The sequence below is a fragment of the Colius striatus genome, chromosome 8 (assembly GCF_028858725.1).
Source record: "Colius striatus isolate bColStr4 chromosome 8, bColStr4.1.hap1, whole genome shotgun sequence".
In the NCBI taxonomy this organism is placed as follows: domain Eukaryota; kingdom Metazoa; phylum Chordata; class Aves; order Coliiformes; family Coliidae; genus Colius; species Colius striatus.
Window position 1 is genome coordinate 28,353,529 of NC_084766.1, and position 19,406 is coordinate 28,372,934.

At 39.7% G+C, this 19,406-nt stretch overlaps 1 protein-coding gene across 9 annotated transcripts in view; it reads left to right on the plus strand.

Moving 5' to 3' along the window:
• The window catches only part of ADD3 (adducin 3), a 100,209-nt gene that overhangs the window by 50,802 nt on the left and 30,001 nt on the right, over positions 1-19,406 (plus strand). Inside the window, exon 1 of one of the 9 annotated variants that reach the window (XM_010204411.2) lies at positions 16,822-16,908. The exons of the other annotated variants lie outside the window; for them this stretch is intronic. The gene's annotated coding sequence lies outside the window, so the exon portion shown is untranslated. Of the gene's footprint in view, positions 1-16,821; positions 16,909-19,406 lie in introns of those variants that run through there. 9 annotated transcript variants of the gene reach the window in all.

Below are 19,406 nucleotides of genomic sequence, written 5' to 3' on the forward strand. Positions count from 1 at the left end.
CTGTTTCAGGGCACTAAGCAACATAGGAGAATGGTGCTCTTAACTACTTTGTCATGCAAGATGTTTTTAAAGCTCAAACTGGTTGTTTTCTGCTCTGACTTCATGTGATTTCCTAATTAACTTTAATTCTTGTTTGACTGGGAGAGTAAAAGTGGCTAAAAAAACCAACTGGTTTTTAAGAACTGATACAGTAGCTGGGCAATTTAATTTTATCTGATAGTATCTTGACCCAGGGAATCTGAGGCTGCATTTTCTTAGGGCTTACGTGACAGGTTGGTGGCATGATTTGCTTTGCAAACATATAAATGACTTTGTGTTTGTGAATCTTGTAGCTGTGGTTTTTCTCCACCCTCTTCTCATGAATAAACTTGAAAAAATATTTAGGATGAGATTTCTCTGGGCTCACCCCATCTGATGATATCTCTTTCAAGTATAGTCTTTGTATATATATACTTCTCAAACAATTGGGAGGTGTGGTGCAATGTGCTTCCTTGGAGGGAGGGACACTGTTAGTAAAGATTGCTAATTCCATGACAAAATGCTGATATTGTAGCTGAGAGGGGTCTGTGCCTTTGTTTTTTAACCCCATTGGGTTTTGCCAGACAGTGCCTCGGAGCAGAGGAGTGTTTGGTAAGTTTTGGATGAAAGGATTTAATCTTCCTGACAACTACATATCTCAACATACTAAAAAGTTTAGTATCTTGATCAACCACCTGACTCACTCCATGAAATAATGAATATAGTTAACGAATATTTCTAGTTGTTCTGCATCTGACTTGCAAACCTTAGTTGACTAATCAAATACACGATCTGGCAGTACTACAGCTTGAGACATCGTTGCATGAACTTTGTGCAAGAGTGGATTCATTCAATAAAAAATAAAAGGAGCTTTTAAAGAGCCTTTTATTCCTGTCATAAAGATGCTTTGTGCTATTGCTGTTGTGTATTAAAATGGTTGGGGATGGATGCTGCAGAAAGTTGTCCTGTATTTTGATTGTCTCCTATTTGAGACTTGTATGATTTTTATCTTCAATGTCGTGACATGACAGGTGAGTTACAATTTCTTTGTTTGAATGGTGTTTTCCAGTGTAGTTATTATCCGTGTAATCCATAAATCAGTCCGTTTGCCTCAGCTGTTCTACACATGACAGGGGTGGCATTTTTTGTGGGGTTTTTAGGAGACATAATCTGATTTTGCTTCCACAGAAGTCAAGGAGAACGTCAGCCTTGGTAGGACTGGGCTGTGGATTTTGAGGATATGCTGGCAGCTAAAGGAAGCACAACCACGTGGGGCACAGGGCTGATTCTGCTGTGGTGCAGTACAGGGATTTGCTGTACTGGCCTTTGTTTTCTTTTAAACTCTATGAAATAAATCAAATAAGGTTGGGTTTGTTTTGTGGTGGGGTTTGGGGTTTTGCCTTTTTTCAACAGCTGAGCACAAATAGGTAGGTAACCTGGGATTAATTTGGAAGATGCGTTTTAACACGTTGTTCTAAAATGCTGCGTAATAAGGGTCACACGGTTACAGCAATTGTTGCCCTGTAGTTCTCTGTCTCTATTGTATCAAAGTAGTTCAACTTCTGTGAGTATGTGTGCTAATGGACTTTTATCATGTGTATGAGTAGGAGCAGACTAGACGTTCTCCTGTATTAATCATTACAGTGAGAGAGAATAGATAAGTCTGTTCTCATTTAAAGCCACAGCAGAATGCACAAAGCAGCCTTTATTAATGAACATATACTATAATAGCATTGAATATCTTAGATTGCATCAGATGGATTCTTATGATAAACACATGACCAACTATTTTTAAATTGCCTAGGAAATTCAATTTTATGGTGTCAAAAAAACTCAACAAAAAGCCAAAAATCACCCCACTCCCCCCAAAAAAGACAAAGCACCCAAGTGTTTTAAATTACATGAACATGAACTGGGGAGAAAAGATAAAGCTTCTAACTTTTCAGCATCTGGAATAAAGGTTTTTCTTAAACATAGTTTTGAAATATGTGGTATTAATCCCAAAGTTTTGTGGGGACACACAGAGCTTTAGGAGTCAGATGCTCAGTTCTGGCATTAGTGGTTTTGCATTGTTTCTACATTCTGGCACTCTGCTCCATTTCCTCGCCTCACTGAGCACTGAAAGGGACATAAATTGACATAACTAGATTTTTCTGACTGGTGCAAGGGAAGCAGCCTGAAAGATAAACTTTAACCTATCATCCTGTCAACCAATTTGCATTGTTACAGAAGTAAGAATTTATATACCGTGGAGTCAAGAATAGTATGCATGGACAATGCATTAAGATAAAGAAAGTGCTTATTTGAAGTTAAGTTAGTCAGCCTAAAAATAGGAGCTAAGCGGTCCACTGTCTGATTTGCTCTTCCATACTTCAGACAAGTTCTGAGTACTTTTGCTGGCCTAAACTGAGGAATTTTTAACTACAACAAAAGTTGAACAAATTAATGGCAAAATGGTGAAATAATTTGACATATCACTGTAGTCTGAGGATGGCTAACTTCTCGGAGCAGTCTGTCTGTATCTTCAGCATGCCACAGATCAGTTATGCAACCTTGGGAAATTTCTGTCCCACTGAATGCACTCATCCTTTATTAAGGCTAATGGGAGTCATGTGTTCGTGTCAGAGGGAAAGCATACCCTTACAAATCTTTCTGGTAGATTTGGTGGAAACAGTGCTCATGTTCATTATTGCTGTGTTCTGGGCAGTTGGATGTCTCATTAGTGGGACTTTAATGATGTTCACTGCACTTTATTGAATGAGAAGATGTGGTGAAAATATAAAATGAGTGTTTTCCTGATCTTATTTTCTATATCATCATATTGATTTGTCTGTTGTGCCCTTTCTCCCATCCCGATATTTAAACATTATTACCTGTAACATGGTGGATAGGATGCAGGGGGTGCTCCAGCCCTACTGTCGATGTGCTCTGCCCTGAGCTCAGCCTTTGTCTCTCTCCCTGAGAACTTACTGCAGCTCAGTAAGACAGGGAGTAGTTCATAAACATCGAGCACGTAGGAATCACATTTTAGCTGTGGGACTGTCAGTGTAGCATCTTTATAGTGATAGCCATGTGCAGAAGGAGTAAACATGATTTTACACATTCCAGGGGGAAGGACCCACGGGTGGTGATGGGCAAGAGCTACACCACCACTTCCCTGAACAGATGTTTCTGCAAACCCCTTGCTAACAAAAGCAAACCATCCCTCTCTCAGCCAGAGTAGGCTGGCCCCCTGTGAAGCTGAGTCTTGGCCAACGTCCTGCGGCACACAGTGGGAATTCACTTCCCCTCAGGAAACACGGCTTTCACGTTTTATCTCCCTGAGGCAACCGCAGGGGAACAATAGGCTATTAGAGCATTAGAAAAACGAGGGACTGACCACCTCATTTCTTCGTTTTGCAGATGAGACTAAAAGGAGAGAGTGGCCACGCTCAGACCTAGTTTAGTGGCTAGTGTATGAGACTGGTGGTAGGTGCAAGGTGAGGGTAGCCTTGAGAGAGCCTGAAAGGCTTCAGCTCAGGGCTGCCCCCTGTGAAACAGACAGAAATGAAACAGATTGGTGGTGAAGTCTAAGTGCTTTGTTGTGATTTGTTAAGGTTTTTTTTTTCTTCCTGGTACAAGATCTATCTTTGTTCTTTAGCCTTTAAGACAAAATCATTACATCACTGTTTTTTTTTCCCCACCGTAAGAGTGGCTGGCAATGGCTGAATTGCAGGTGAAGTGTACAGTCACACACAAAAAGGTACTGACCTCCCTAGTTCTCTATGGACAGGCAGGCTTTCACCTCTCATGCAGAGGCTACAGACCTGATTTTATCTCTAATGCACCCTTTGGATCAATTGTCCTTCCTGAAACTGTGCACATCTGTAAGCAATTAGATAAATGATGCCATAGATATCTCAGAAATTAGTCAAACTTACTGTAGTTGGAATTTGTTGTTCCAGAGGAATAAGGAGATAAAATGTATTAAACTACAAACAAGGTATGTTCTAGCTATATGTGCCATTAGTCTTAAAGGTGCATTATTAGAAACACCTATTTGAATGCTGGTAAAATATATAGAGAGCTGCAGAGCAGACATGCATTTTGAGGACAATGAGACAGGACACAATGTTCAGATGTTTGTGTAGCTCTTCCTTTGTAAAACAGAAACAAGTTTCTTAGTCTTTCGGCTTTCACTTTCACACATACCCTTAACAACAGAAAAAGAAACAAGCTCTCCTGATGACATTTCAGGCTGTCTTAGTCAGTATTTTCCTGCTTTTGTGGCTGGAGGAGGAGCCCAATCCAGTATGTGAGTTATTTGTAGATCAATTGATCTTTCCATGATGACAAACTACCAGATGATGAGACTAATTTTCTTCTCCTGGACAGCTGTACCTGTTGCATGATGAGAATTGTATGTGTGTATTTTTAAAGTGTTTTTATGAAAATATGTAATAATGAAGAATTGTGGCACTCCCTTTCTAGGGAATTGTCTCCTCATTATGTAAATGTATTCCCCACCACCCCAACTGGAAACCTCTCAAGTCAGTGCCCTCACTCTGCAGCTCTTGAGTTGCATCCAAGAGTCCAGTATCGGAGACTTTGCCATCAGTTTGACAGGGGAACAAAAATGGGTTCTCCATGCAGGAGGAAACATTTAAAAGTTAGGATGTGCACCTCTTATTTTTTTTTACACCGTTGAGGAAAAACAAGTGATGGCAGCAGCTGTGCCATGTGAGAGAGTGTGTCATGAGCCTGCTGGGCAAGGCATAGTGAAGGGCATTATTCCGCCGGGAGGTTGGCACTGGCCATAGCCCTCCAGAGTTGCCACAAAGGATTTTCTGTTTGACATCTAATGCAACAAGAACATTCATATGTTTGCAGAGAGTTTCCATGGAAACCATGTAAACTGTGATGCTAGCAGAAAGAGGCAAAGGTTATACTATTGTAGAGGCCCTTTTGTATTCTCTTTAAATGTTTCAGAGCAGCTATATTTCTTAACTGATACTCTCATCCAATGTAACAATTTGTTCAGATTTTTGGTTTGGTTTGGGCTTTTTTTTTATTTGACTGAGCATTTGTCATGGTTGTACTGAGGAGCTCAGATAAGCTGCAAGAATAACAATGAACATGTGGCTTTCGTTTTCTTTTTTTCTTTTCATAGAATGCCATGACTTGATTTGTCCCTTTGTTAGTGATAGTGATGCAATTGGAAGAACAGGACATGAATGAAAAAATTTCAAGATACTCACCCCTACTAGTACAATTCCCAGTTCTATTGAATGCTTTTATTGCTCAGGTAGAACTAACTCTTTCAGGTCATTGTTCAGTGCAGCTGGGCAATTTTAATTCTCACTTCCTTTCAGAAGTATGAACCTATGCTGTTTATAGATATCAGTTTTAATACTGGCTAGTCTTTAGTATGCTTTGACAGTTCATGCTGTTATTGAATTTATACTACAAACTTAAATTCCCAAACATTTCTCCTGCTTTCTTTGTTCATATTTCAGGAAGCACTACCACCATGGACAAATACTATTTGTCATTAAAAGAAAGAGAAATATTGTAATATTTCAATTTATTATTTATTCAATTACAATAAAGATTGAAATATTTTCTGTATGATTATGACATGTTCCTGAGTGGCCTGATCTAGATGGTCCTGCTTTGGCAAGGGGATTGGACTAGATGACCTCTAAAGATCCCTTCCAATCCCTGCTATTCTATGATTATCTGAGTTCCCATTTGTTCGTCCATATTTACAAAACTGTACTTATTTATAGATTCAGCTTCATTATTATGGGAGATGTTTTTTAAATGACTGAACTCAGCCCTGCTCCCATGTCTGGACTCATGCTGCATGTCAGTGAGAAACCCGGGAACCTGCTTGTTCACCTACTACTGTATGAAAATGAGACCTTGCGTGGTCACCCTGCATACATAACTCATTCCTTCCACTTTTTAACCTATTGTTTACTTTAAGTCAAAATTGGTACAAAGATAAAAAATAATTCTCTTATATGATGCAAAAATTGCTACCTGATCAGACAAGAAAGATGTAGGATTTTTACATCTGTTGAACCTCAGCATCAAAATTACTCATTCTATCTGATAGTAGAGTAATAACTACAAAAGAAGTCCAGTATAAGTGTACATCATTAATTGAACTTGTAAGTAAGTTTATAGAACCAAGAGACAAATTAGATTCTCAATTTTCAAGTTCTTTATGCTTTGTTGCAAAAAGTACCAAACCATCTTAGGTGATAAGATATTCTTATCTGATATAGACAAGTCACCTAGAGACATTGTGTTTCCAAACACTGCTCTGAAAGCATTCGCAGCTGTGCTGTCACAGTACACTAAGCAGCACTTACTAATTACTTTTTGCGTATGTCCCATAGAAGGATGAAACAGCTGACTTGCAGTACTTACTGTCATGGGCAATAGTTCTTTTAATACAGAATGAAAAGGCGAAATGCATAGAGTTGGTTCAGGATAGCTATTGGCTTACTTTGGGACCACCCATGACCTGTTGCACCATGCCAGGAGGGGCCAGAAAGGGATGGGTTTGTTTGCTCGGTGATCTCCTGGGATGCATTAAGAGTGTGGCCAGTAGCAGCTCGAAGGGAGGTTCTCCTCCCTCTCTGCTCTGCTTTAGTAAGCCACATCTGGGATACTGTGTCCAGTTCTGGGCTCCTCAGTTCAAAAGTGATGGAGAACTTCTGGAGAGAGTCCAGTGGGTATCAACCACAATGCTGAGGGGACTAGAACGTCTCTCTGATGAGGAAAGGCTGCAAGACTTGGGACTGTTTAGCTTGGAGAAGAGAAAGCTTGAGAGGGGATCTTATTAACACTTGGAAATACCTAGAGGACAGGTGTTGAGAGGATGAGCTGGTCTTTTTTCAGTAGTGCCCAGTGACAGGACAAGGGATAATGGGAACAAGCTGGAACACAGGAAGATCCACTTGAACAGAAGGAAGAACTTTTCTGTGAGGGAGCCCTGGCACAGGCTGCCCAGAGAGGGTGTGGAGTCTCCTTCTCTGGAGGTTTCCAAACCTGCCTGGACATGTTCCTGTGTGACCTGATTGAGAGGAACCTTTAGCAGTGGGTTGGACTGGATGATCTCTGGAGGCCCCTTTCAACTGCTACTGTGCTATGTTTTTGTTCTTTTCGTTTCGTTATTTGGACACCATATGTATAATTACGAAAAGCTTTTTTACCCAGTGCCTCATTATTGTGATAGTTAAAAATAATTTCAAAAAATTAAACCAGCTGGAATAGCTCCATCCATTTTAGTTTTCTAGAAACCACCAGTCTTCTAGTCTGATATCACCTGATTACAAACACCACTTTGAATATAAGATGAAAATGAACACAGAAGAGACATATCGAAAAGCTATCTTCGAGTTTCATTTAGCATAATTGTATAATTGCACTCTGAGGGACAGGGGTTGTGTACTAGGTATGAGTGGTTTTCATTATGAGTTCCAGCTTTCTGAATTTGAAGCCAGAAATCTGGGGGAAAAGTCTGTTCATATAGCACAAAACTTTGCATGCTTTTCATCACTTCTTCCCGGCTGCTTTGCAGTACAAATTCTCATCAGTTTTGGTAATTTATCACAGAGAGAACGTAACACTGATGAGGCAGGCAGAAATGAAAACCCCACCACAATTTGCCAGAGAATGAAAAAGAGCAAAATAAAAAGCCCACAGCAACCTAGAACTACCATCTTAAATGTTTGTTCCATTGCATACTGGAAGCCTCATTCAATAATTAAGATTAAAATGTTAGAAATCCATCTGTCTCCCTGCCCCAAATAATGCAGTGAATTAGCAAGTTAAAGCAAACAAAAATATTGAAAGCTAAAGACTGCTTAGCTCTCAAAGCACCATCTGTTGCTATGCTCCAAGAAACCTTCAAGACCAGACAGTGAGACTAGATTTGTCCTGCAGGTTCCTTTTTTCCCATTTGGATTAGGCAATGAGTTCCCAAAAAGATATGGTGTCCTTGCTGTAGCTACTGCAGAGTTCTGCCCACCATGGCTTGATCGTGTCCTCCCCAGCATTCCAGCACGTCTGTGGAAGCTGTCATGAATGAGTCTTTGGCAGGCATCTAATCACTTATTCAGCACTTGATTAATCAAGTTTTGTGCTATTTTTTGGCCTGTTCTTTCAATCATACAGAGATCCTTAGTTCCTTGAATAGTGTTAGGTTTTTACAGATGTTTACATAAAAGCCCCAAACCCACCCAACACATAAGCAACCAAATAACTGTGATTCACTTTCACTCCTCAAGCAGATGGAACCTGTATAGCCTCCGACTTTATATTTTATTTCATAGTATCAGTAATTTTCTTACAGTATGAGCTGAAATGCTGCGTTTACTTAGAGTGATTTCCATGAGTTATTAAAATACTCAAAAATAAGCATCACCAGAGCTCAGAACACAGTGTATTTTTTTACAGTAATTGTTAATTTATTTTAAATTTGTTCCTTTTTACTCATAATGATGTAATTGAGAGAAAAAAAATGCCCCCACATTTCCCTGCACTCAGAGTCTGAACTCCAGCCCATGGGTAATGTGTCTGATACTTGTATTCAGTATAAACATAAGCAAGTTTAATTGCAAACAGGCAAATACCATTCTCAAGCCAGGTCTACAAACAAGCTTTGGAAAAGGAAGTTAAACAGCTTCTATGTTATTTTATGAATTTGTATCATAGTACATTGTGTTGTAATAATTTTATGTGAGACAGATTAATCTAATTGTTTGCTTCAGAATTTTCTTGACATCTCAAAGAAAAAAAAAAGGGTAGAAGTCAAATCTGGCAGAATTGTTTGGGGAGGGACTTGAGGGGGCATCTTTCATGTTGTATGTGTGACTGATTAAAGCTTCAAAATTACCATCGAGGTCTCTGCACCTGGACTTGCTGGTGCTGCAACTCATTCAAGTGCCTGGTTTGTTTCTCTAAGAGAAACCATGAAGAAGCTTTTCTTCACTTGCATGACAGTGCTTTAGTAGAAAATGCCTTCTGAAGCTGTCTGCTGTGGATGGTGTGTGTTTCTGCTGCCTCGGCTGCTAGGTACATTGCACTGGCTTCTCTTTAGGCATGCTTCACACAGGTGATTAGAACAAGCGAGAGGAGTGTTTAAATCTCAGTGTTCAATGCTGCTTTTGCATTCCAGAAACAACCATTGCAGATGTTCAGAAGTCCCCAGAATTTTCTGTGGCATGCCAGAAAGCATCTATGCTCTGTGATACTGGAGTAGTTTGTTGTGGAGTATCATTTTATCCAGATTTTCAGTGCTGCTGTGATAGTGAAGGAGAACTATGGGATGGAAATAAATAATTGCTTGCTTGCACTGCAATATAATAGTAACTTAATTATGGAATATTTATATATATTCTGCTCTTGACTTTTAAAAAATTACTCTTTCTGCTGTGCTTAATGTGTCTCGCTGTACCTCTCGCTGTGTGTCCTACCAAAGCTTTTGTTAGTAAGTCTTCAGCACTTGTTCAGGGATGTGCTGGCTGCCACTCTGTGCACATCTGCTTCTCTGTTCAGTGCTGTGCTTAAGTCCCAAATGACCTTCTGACTTCAGAATGGCTCCTGTGAAATTCAGTGGGGTAATTTTCCATTCCTGAAGGTGTAGATGACCTTTGGTTCTCTAAATTCAATTGGCTTTTCTAGTACCATGAGCAAAAGGTGGCAGAAATGAGAAGCAGGTCAAATGTAGGTCAAGTCAATTGAGATTAATGTACATATTTATATAGGTTAAACTTTGACTGCAAATGAAACTTTTTGCATTTACTGGTTAGCTAGCTGGGTGAGGTATTTTAAAATATTTTGAAGCAAGCTGAAGACATTAATAATGTGGGCAAACACAGAAAAAGTATTGCTACATCACTGTAAATCCCAGGGGTTTCCCTGGGAAGGACAATTAAAGCAACATGCTTTGAGCACAGCTAATTAAGTAGCTGCCTTTTGAACTTTCAAGGAAGGCCTGGCTGCCCCCTGAAGGTCCGTGTGGCACTTCTCTGCTCCATACTTTTTTTCCCCTTCTCTCCTTCCCCAGCTTATTTTTAACCATGTATCCAGTTTAGACCCTAGCTTCACTGAGAGGTTTGCTGGCATAGCTAGGGCATGGCATTTGAGAGGTGGGGAGGTAAACTTGTGAGTCGGGAGAGACAGGATCACCTCAAGCCAGCTAAGAAAACACAAAAAATGTAGCATAAGGTGTGCTTAACTGTAGTCCTTTTAAGATAATAATTTTGTATGTATTCAGCATGTTACCATAACCCCAATAAATTTCAACGTGTTTGTTGATTTTTTTAACATTCATGTTTGCAAATGGAACAAGGAGGGCAAAAATTGCTCCATATGTTAAGGCAGAACTAATTTTTATAATGGAGAAAAAAATCCAAGATCCTTCGTAGACAATGAGGTGTGAAAAGACACTGTCAGCCTAATTTGGGAATAGTGATTTACAGATTTTTGTCATCTGTGTCATCTATCCTGTGGTTGATGTAATCTGTTAAAGTTCTACTAACACAGCCTTCCTTCTACACCTCCATTTGGAACGTTTGCTAGAGCCTAGGTTTTTTCCATGCTTCTCATGGCCAGTCAGTGGCATGTGCCTGCTGTGCAATCAGGCCTGAGCTTGGATGGCATCAATTGTCTTGTACTTTAATCCCTAAAATTACTATTAAAAACCTAAAGACAACCGTAATATTCTCATTATACCCGTTCTTCATATGTGAAATCAGTACATGCAATTGTGTTTTATCTAAAATGTTTTTAGTTTTTGTCTATAACTGTTATAAATCGTCTCTTTTGAAATGGCATTTCTTTCAGTTCAATGTGAGAATCTATGTACAGGTCAGTAAAATGTTAGAATTCCTTTTTGAGAAGCTAACCAGTTTATTTTGACATGATCAAGCCGATACTGACGTATTAATGTGACTTGTGTTAGTGCTCTGAAGTTAAAATTTATAGTAGAGGGATTCAGAAATCCCAAGGTGATCTGGGGGGAATTGTGTGGGGTGTGGTGCATAATATAAGTAAAGATATAATTTGTTCTGAGGCCTTTATGATCGAAGCCCTGGCACCGTTTCATCTTTTCTTTAAGTCTCCAGTTACAGATGTCCTCACTGAGATTAGCTGTTGGCTGGGTTTCCCGTTCCTCACTTATGAGTTACAGAGGGCGTTGAGCTGCAATTCTGTATGGTCAGTGCGTGGCAGTGGTCTTAAATGGGGTCTACACCGAGCTGGCGGTGGTGGTAAAGGTCAGAATTTGATGTGAAGAGGAGGAATTCCAGGGGTTTGGGCTATAAAAAGGTTTGGCTGCTTGCTGCCGTGCACGAGATCAGTTGGTTGTGTAAACATTTGTAAAATCCAGCAGTTGCCTTGTGTCAATCATCTGGGTTGCCCATCATTGCAGTCTCTGACCCTCTAGCAAAACCCAGGAGGCAGCTGCTTTGACCATGACATTTCTCAGGATAACCAAACTGCCATAAATCAAGATGGCTTTTGATGTGCCCTGGGATCAATAAGAGTTTTCCCTACTATATAATGTCACCCATTGTACCAGTGTGGTACCAAGAAGGGCTCTTGCAGTTTACTGGGAGTAGCTGTCATTACTCTCAGTGATGCTTTCCAGGTTGGTTTAAATCAATGGGACTCTAAAAAAAAACCTAACAAACTTGGTTCTTCTGCTCCACAACTCTGTAGATCTGAGTAAAGAGTCAAATTGTTTCCCCCAGCATCTGTGCAGTTCAAAAGCAGATCAAGAAAAAAAGACACCAGAGGAAACTGGAGACTTCGCGTTGCAAGAAAAAGAGAGGAAAAGCATTGCAAAACGTGAAAGGTTTTGACTGCAATCAAAAACGTTACTTTCCCAGTAACATGTTTTTTCTCACAGACAAGGGATGGAGAAACCAAGCTTTCATCTTTTCCAGAGGATTTAGGAAGGCTTTTCAGCCATTGCTTGCCTGTGTGTGGGGGTTATGTGTTTGCGTACTTTCACAGCTTAATACGGATAAGTACTAACAGAACATAATCTTTTAATTTAGCTCTCTGTGTCTACTGACTTGTGAAATATTTTTAGGTAACTTAGCCACAAGTGATTATGTAGATAAGCAGAGCTAAGTCTTTAAAAAAAAGAAACAAACCCACAGCTTTTTATTGTCTTAATGTTGTAATATTTTGAAAAATACTACCTTATTTTTTCTTTGCTGAGGTCTCAGATATCTCTGAAACTGGAATTGAAAATACTGTCTGTCCCCCCAAAGCCCCAGCTTGTAATCACTCTAACCCTCGATAGTACAAATATGAGCAGAGTCGTGAGAACCAAAAGTCGAAGCTGCTTTGGTGCTGCAGCATTTGTGTTTCTTTAGAATCCTTAAAATTAAAAGCAAAGATAAATTCTTCCCACTTAAAACTGATAACTTACTGTTTATATCTTCTGGTTTTATAATAACACTGAAATATACATTTGTCATTAAAGCTCCCTGACATTTCTTCAAGGGATTCCCTGACTTACATAAGGTCAAACACTGATTTTTGCTGTGCAAGTGTAGTTTCCCTTAGTATCCCTTATCGATACTAACTCTGCAGGGTGTCAGTGTTGGGAAGGGATAAATACAGGACATTAATTCCCAGTAAGGGCTGAGATCACTGATGGATTCATTCAAATATGTAACTATTTGCTGATGATGTTCATTCCTTTTTCTTCCTTGCATCCAAATGGGTTTGACATGGGTGGGTAAAGGCTGTCAACTATAAAGGAGGATAACAAAACAGGGTCAGCAAGAGCCAAAATGCACTGCCAGACTTGGCCTTTCAGGGTCAGGCTGACCCATGAGGCAGCTCTCTGAAGCAGGCTGCCCTGCTGGGAGCCGCTCAGGACTGCCTGGGCCTTGCTGTGGTCCCATGGTCTGCAGCATGCTGACATTGCACCCAGATTTATGTGCTTTCATCAGCTACAATGACTGTTTACAGATGACTGTAATAGGTATGTTCTTAATGTACCTCTAAAAGTGATCAAATTTGAATGCATAGTTTATCCTCCATATTATCTAAGCTTCAAGGTGACATCAGGAATGAGCCAATGCTGTTACCTTCACTTGAATTTGCCAAAAGAAACCACTTCCAAAGGAGGCTTGATGGAATTCTTGCAGTTTGAGTGCTCCTGCTACCCGTGAGCTGACTGAGGGTGCTCACCAGTGAACACTGTGCCCAGGGCAGTGAGATTCCTGCCATTGCAGTTCTGACTGGCCCCTCTGACAGAGCTCTTCCACATTTAGAGGCATCTCCTTTGTAGAAGTCCTAAACTCCATAAGGCAATGCAGCTACAAGCTTGCAACTTTTAAATCTGCAGCAATTCATGCCACTCTGGTCCTTACCAAGTCCTCTGGAGCAGTGGTGGTGAGGGAGGGTTTTCTGCAAGCAACAGGTGAGTTTTTACCCTGGAACAAAGTGAAAATGAGCAGAAAAATGCTAAGGGAGGGGAAAAAAACCTTAATTTCTGCTGTTTTTCAGTGCCTCTTTTCTTTGTGTGGGAGCAGTTTTTTGCATATGCCATAGGGAGAGCTTTTCTTCTCTCTTGCAGCTACTATACACCTCCTTAGCTTCCTGCTACAGTAAGGACACTCTTCTGGGACAGCAGTCTTGACTTTGGATAGAAACAGGTTATTTAACCTTAATGTTTAGGTATTTGTGGGTGATCTCATATCCTGTGCATGAAATTTTAATGCTTCTGCGGAAAAGCAGCTTGAACCAAGAGAAATGTACATTCTCATTGTAAAACTCATTTTTGCTGTGCTTTTCATGAACTTCAGTGTAATGTAGAAGATGACGGAAAAACAGAGGAAAAATGGGTGTGAGGTAGGACTGACTTGCTTTTCAAGTCTAGTGAGTACAGGAACTATTTCCACTTTAATTTATTAGCTGTTCTGGTGTTTTGACTCAATTTAGTGAGGTGATTTCTTTTTTAATTGCCTTAGAAATACTCCCTGTCCATGGACTCCACACCATTTCTTAGAACCAGTCACCCTGTGTACCAAAGCAGAGGTGACAACTATCAACGCTCCAAAATGCACCTTAATGTTGTTTCAAAGTACATGCATACACTTAGCAATGTAAATAAAACTTACATATGAGCAAAATGTAACTCAGCTTTAAAACTGTTTCTGGTAAATTGCAGTGGACAAAGTAATTATTAAAACTAACAAATAAATACAAGCAGGAAATAAAACTACCAAAGAGAAAATTTGCTTTTAAAAGAACAAGTTTAGGGAAAGGGGAAAAAAACCAAGCCAGAGTGATATCTGTGGGTGACTGACCTCCTTCTCTTAAAGTGAGATTTCAGTGACACAATCTATTGTGTCTCTTCAAAGTTACAAATTAATAGTTCTTATTTGCTTGTGTCACACTGGTACGGATAACTGGTGTGGCAGGCTGTTTCCAGCAGCAGAAGAGGATTTACAGTGAATAATCAACATGTGACATGAATCCTCCTTTACCACTCTGAGATTTGAGTGCTTTCTCACGGTGCAGCCACCCTCTTCCTGGTGCAGTACAGTGAGTACCTATGTGCATCATTCCAACAAACTCTGAATTGCTCCTCTGTTACTTCCTGTAACCAGTTTGCTGGGTTTGTGACTTGGGTTTGTACTGACTCGATGTGTGAAAAACAGTATAATCTCCAAATGTTCTTATTGTCTGCACAAGGTTAACAATTTACTAGTAAAACATGAAAACATCATTTTATGGAGTGAAGCAAAGAAGCCCGTACAGTGCTGACTGCTCAGGGGCCACAGCAATGGAAACAGCCAGTGACAACCAGCCTTTCCTCAGCACAGGAGGTTTGAACCTGGGCAAGATGGACCTTGGATGTGAACTCCAGAAGTTGTCCTTTGGAGACTAGATTTCTGTTTTATCATGCTGTCACCCAGAAAAGGGTAACTTAGATAACTTGCTTCTCAAATGTTCTCTCTCCATTTAAACTTGTCACACAGCAATGAAGGAATACCAAAATGTGAATTATTAGTTGTTTGGGCCCACAGAGTTAAGCATACAAGTTCATTTTTGAGACTTAATGCATGCAAACAGCATTTATGGCCATGTAGTAGAGCATATTGGGTGCATCATACCATCATTTTAAACTTGGGGGTTTTTTTTCCCCCGCCACTACTTGTGCTGCAAAATGTTGACAGGCTGGCCTGCAAATGTGGAGGTGCTGACTGCACCTGCTACAAGCTGGGTGCATTATAAGGAGCCCTTATAATAAGAGAAAAAAATGACAAGCCCTCATATTCTGGTGACTGTCAGCAACCCACTAGGTTATCGCACTCCTTGACAGCGAAGAGTAGCCAGCTCAGTTCCAGTTTACACCAAGTAAACTGTGAGATGCATAGCTTGAATATTTATGTTGACTTCAATATTGCACTACATAGTTGGGCAAAAAACAAATGCTTTAGAATTCATACAGAAACACAAAACCAAGGTTCAAATACACTGAATTTGTTATTTCTTAGGAAAAATATATACAGTCGCCACAGTCTCTTTAATGTGGTGTCTGAAAGAGGATGATAATTATTTTATTAGCTTACTCTGTTCAAAAGTAGGAGGATGCTGGACTGGTTACTTTGATTTGTAACCAGTTTGTATTGTTGCGTGATTGGCTGCATTGCTACTGGAAGAAATCTGTGTCATCTTTGTTTCAGGAGAAACACTTGTGTAGTCATGCAGTTAACTGACTGGGGCAACTGATGCAGTTGAAAATAAATAAATTTTAAAAACCTGAAAGTTGACAAAAACCCCAAACTCAAAACCCAACCAAACAAAAAAACCCAACCAAAAAAACTGGAAACTCAACTGAAGTGCTTCTTTTTTCTGTTCTACCATCTGACCTTACAAACATCTGGTATGAATCTGAAGAGGTGATGCAGGGAGAAGAGTTGAATGGCTGGGAAGGTTGGGACAACATATGACTCTTTTTAATTGCAAATTCTGCCTTGTGTCATTTTCAGGGTGTAGTTTGACAATTTGGCTTGAGTGTTGATGTACTGTATCTTAGTAAAATCAGTTAGGTAACATTTGTTCCAAATTACACCATTTAATGTAGCAGAAGTGTTTTCAGTTCCATAAACTGCGTTTAAAAAATAGTGACATCTGAACATACATCTCATCTTACCTGGGTGGAAGGTGAGACTGATAGATGAAACCAAACCCCACTGTAACAGTAAATGCACTGCTTTGTCAGATAGTTATAGTATTTGATGTCCTGATCAGGAGAATTAAAAAAAATAATTTAATTTTAAGATTTTTATCCAAATATTTTTTGTCCTAGAACAGATGAAATTCCTCAGTCATATGTTATTACTGAAATTTATAGGAGGGAGGATGAAGAATTGACTTTCTAATACCAGAAGATAGCAATGGTGACTCTCATCTCAGTTCATATTCTCATACATATTTTCCTGTCCCTCTTAACCATTCCTTCATATTCCTGAAGCATGACTAAAGTCAAGTCTTTAATTCAGAACCTGCCTATTTCACAGGGAGGCTGGAACTGAGATCAAGAGACACCCAGTTTTCTTCCAACAAGTCTCCTGGCAGACAAGATACTGGAGGGTGGGAAGAAAGAGCAGACTGTTCCTTAAAAACAAGCAGCTGAGAAATAGCAAGAGCAGAATAACACAATGTGCTCCTTAAAAAAGAAATGCTCAGATGCAGTGTAGTCTAGCTCGAGTGCTCAGACCTGAAATCAGTCTTACCAGTTAATGATGTGGTACGCACACTGCTGGTTTTCAGTGCTGGAAACAACTCAAAACAGATGGATTGCACTGTGTAGAGAAAATGAGAATGTCTCAAACCAGCCATAAAAAATCAGCATAAAAGGTAGGTTAATGATTCGTTGCTAGGTGATCTAATGATTTACTCTCTTTTCAGTTGCTCTTTTTCTTGTGGTGGTGTTTACTTTTTTAAGTGTTCTTTACATTAGGAAAGATATATCAAGTCAATGCTTTCTGGATTGTTCTTTGGCAAGGTAAATTTTCCTTGCATTTTGTCTCTTGCTCTTTTTTTTTTTTCCCTTTAGTTTCTCTGACCCCATTATTATTTTTTATCTGCTTTTGTGATTTGACATTGAGAAGAGTCATTCCAGCAAATGTATCACAGCATGTTACTTAGACTTTACAAATTGTAATATGAAGATGCTCAGGACTTAATGTTGCAGCTGAAAATCAACAGTTCCAAGTTCATGGAAAAAATTGGAAGCTTTTGTTAAATAAAACTTATATCTAAGTAGAGAGGTGCATAGCTTCCTGAAAGAGGTGAAATGTTCTACTTTCTCTCTGTAGCCCAATTACAAGTATAAAATACAGAACAGAATATGGAGGCCAAACCCATGAGCTATATACGGCTCATGTATCAGAGCACGAGAGGACATGGCCTCTTTTCTTTTGTAGTGGTGTCAGAGCAGTTCAGCATGAACCAGGAGAGTTTAACTAGACAGGGGGAGACAGAATAACAAGTTACCGTGTAGCAAGAGCTTTAGAGCCTCTTTGTTTCACAGTATTTTCAGCAGAGATAGGGATTCTGTATAACAGATATTTATACATACTGATTTGCCCTTCTTAGTTTCTTTTGCCCCCATTGGAGTAGTTGAATCATAGGTGGGAAAAACACACTTTGTATACTTTGAATCTCCTTTTGGCATGGCAGCATGTACATGTTACGCCAAAATGTGGGCTAAAACGTATGTCTCAGCTGAGCAAGCATGCTGGCTCCTACCAGGACACAATCAAATCCTAGTTTAGGTTTGATTTCTCTGTGTATGTTTATCCTTTCTGACCAGTCTAGATATAGCATCTTCTTGCTATAGGGAAGTACACCCTCTCATTTCCACCTGTGCCTCAGTCTCTGGAACCACTTACCCAGTATGCAAGTATAAGAAATATTAGCTTGCACTACTCAGGAAGATGGTAGTTCATTTTTTATGAATCAGGAACATCATTGGAAGGAGTGGAAGCCAAAAGTAACTTTGCAGCAAAGGTAACTTTTCTTCTAAGCAAAAAAATCTCACCAAAAAATGAGGAGGGCGAAAGTATCTTCTATCACAACTCAGAGATTCTGAGATATCTCTATTTACTTAATTCTACATCACTGCCAGTCCTGTGCTGAGGAGGTACAGATCTTTAGATCAACAAAAGCTGAGTACATTTTTAACAAATGTATTCTTAAAAAAAAAATCAGTGCAAGATGCAAATAAATAATAAAAGAATTGCTGATTTGTTTGAAGAATTCCCAGACAAACAGTAGGAGTTATATTAGTCAGTCTGGGCCCAACAGAGTGGGCACTGAACCAGTCCTAATAGGAACAACTGGACCCAATACCCATATTACGTTCAGTAACGAAGAGTTTTTTGTAGTACAAGGACTTTAATGTTGTAATATTAATGGTTAGAGGTAACAAACCAGCCTGAAAGGAAAGAGGAAAAAATGTCCCAAGTAATTAGAAAAATCTCTTTTGTGGATTTTAGGTGTTGCCAGACACATTTACGTCTTTTAACAGATGAATGGGCTTTTCTGTCACTGTAAGAATGAATTGTAAAGTAACAGACTTGAACTAATTATGTCCTGTAAACGTATAATAATAACAATAAAAGATTTTTGAAGTTCAGACATGCATACAGTTGGTCCAGCCAACCGAGTGGATCAGTGGTTGAGCAAGTTTGTCACTTGGGGTTAATGGGATTCAGGAGCATTTTAGGAAAAACAGTTGGATAAGACAACTCATGGGAAGAAGTAACTGAAGAGCAGGGTCGCAGCTGGTCATGAATTCAAGCAGAGTTCTTGCCATCTGCATTGCTAGACTGTTTTCAGTTACCAGCGGGTGCTGGAAGGTGCTTGTTCTGACTCAGATGGAGATATTTACCCCAGTACAGATGGAGAACAGTGTAGGCTGAGAGATCTGATCTCAAGCTCTTTGTACCTTGTGGCAGTTGGAGAGTGAGCTCATGGTCTTACATCTTCTCATGATGCTTTTTTAATTTGCCTCTTAAACCCTGCCTTTTTTGGGGGGTAGGGATAGGGGAGACATAATACATAATTAAATTTGTAAGGGCATCTCTTATAACCTGAACAGGAGGAAGCTGAGCTGTGATCATATCCCCAGTGTCCAAGAGGTTTATCCTTCTGCTTCAGTGTGTCCATCTGGAAAAGACAACAATTCGTTCTTTAGAAAAACTTCAGCTCCTTTTACACTTCTACTAGATTTTCCCCAAACCCTCACTTCCATGAAGCAAGCCCTTTGTCTTCTTCCCAGCATCCCCAAATTGATCACACATAGCAAGTTTCCTGATGATCAGTCGGCAAATGCTAAATGGCTTCATACT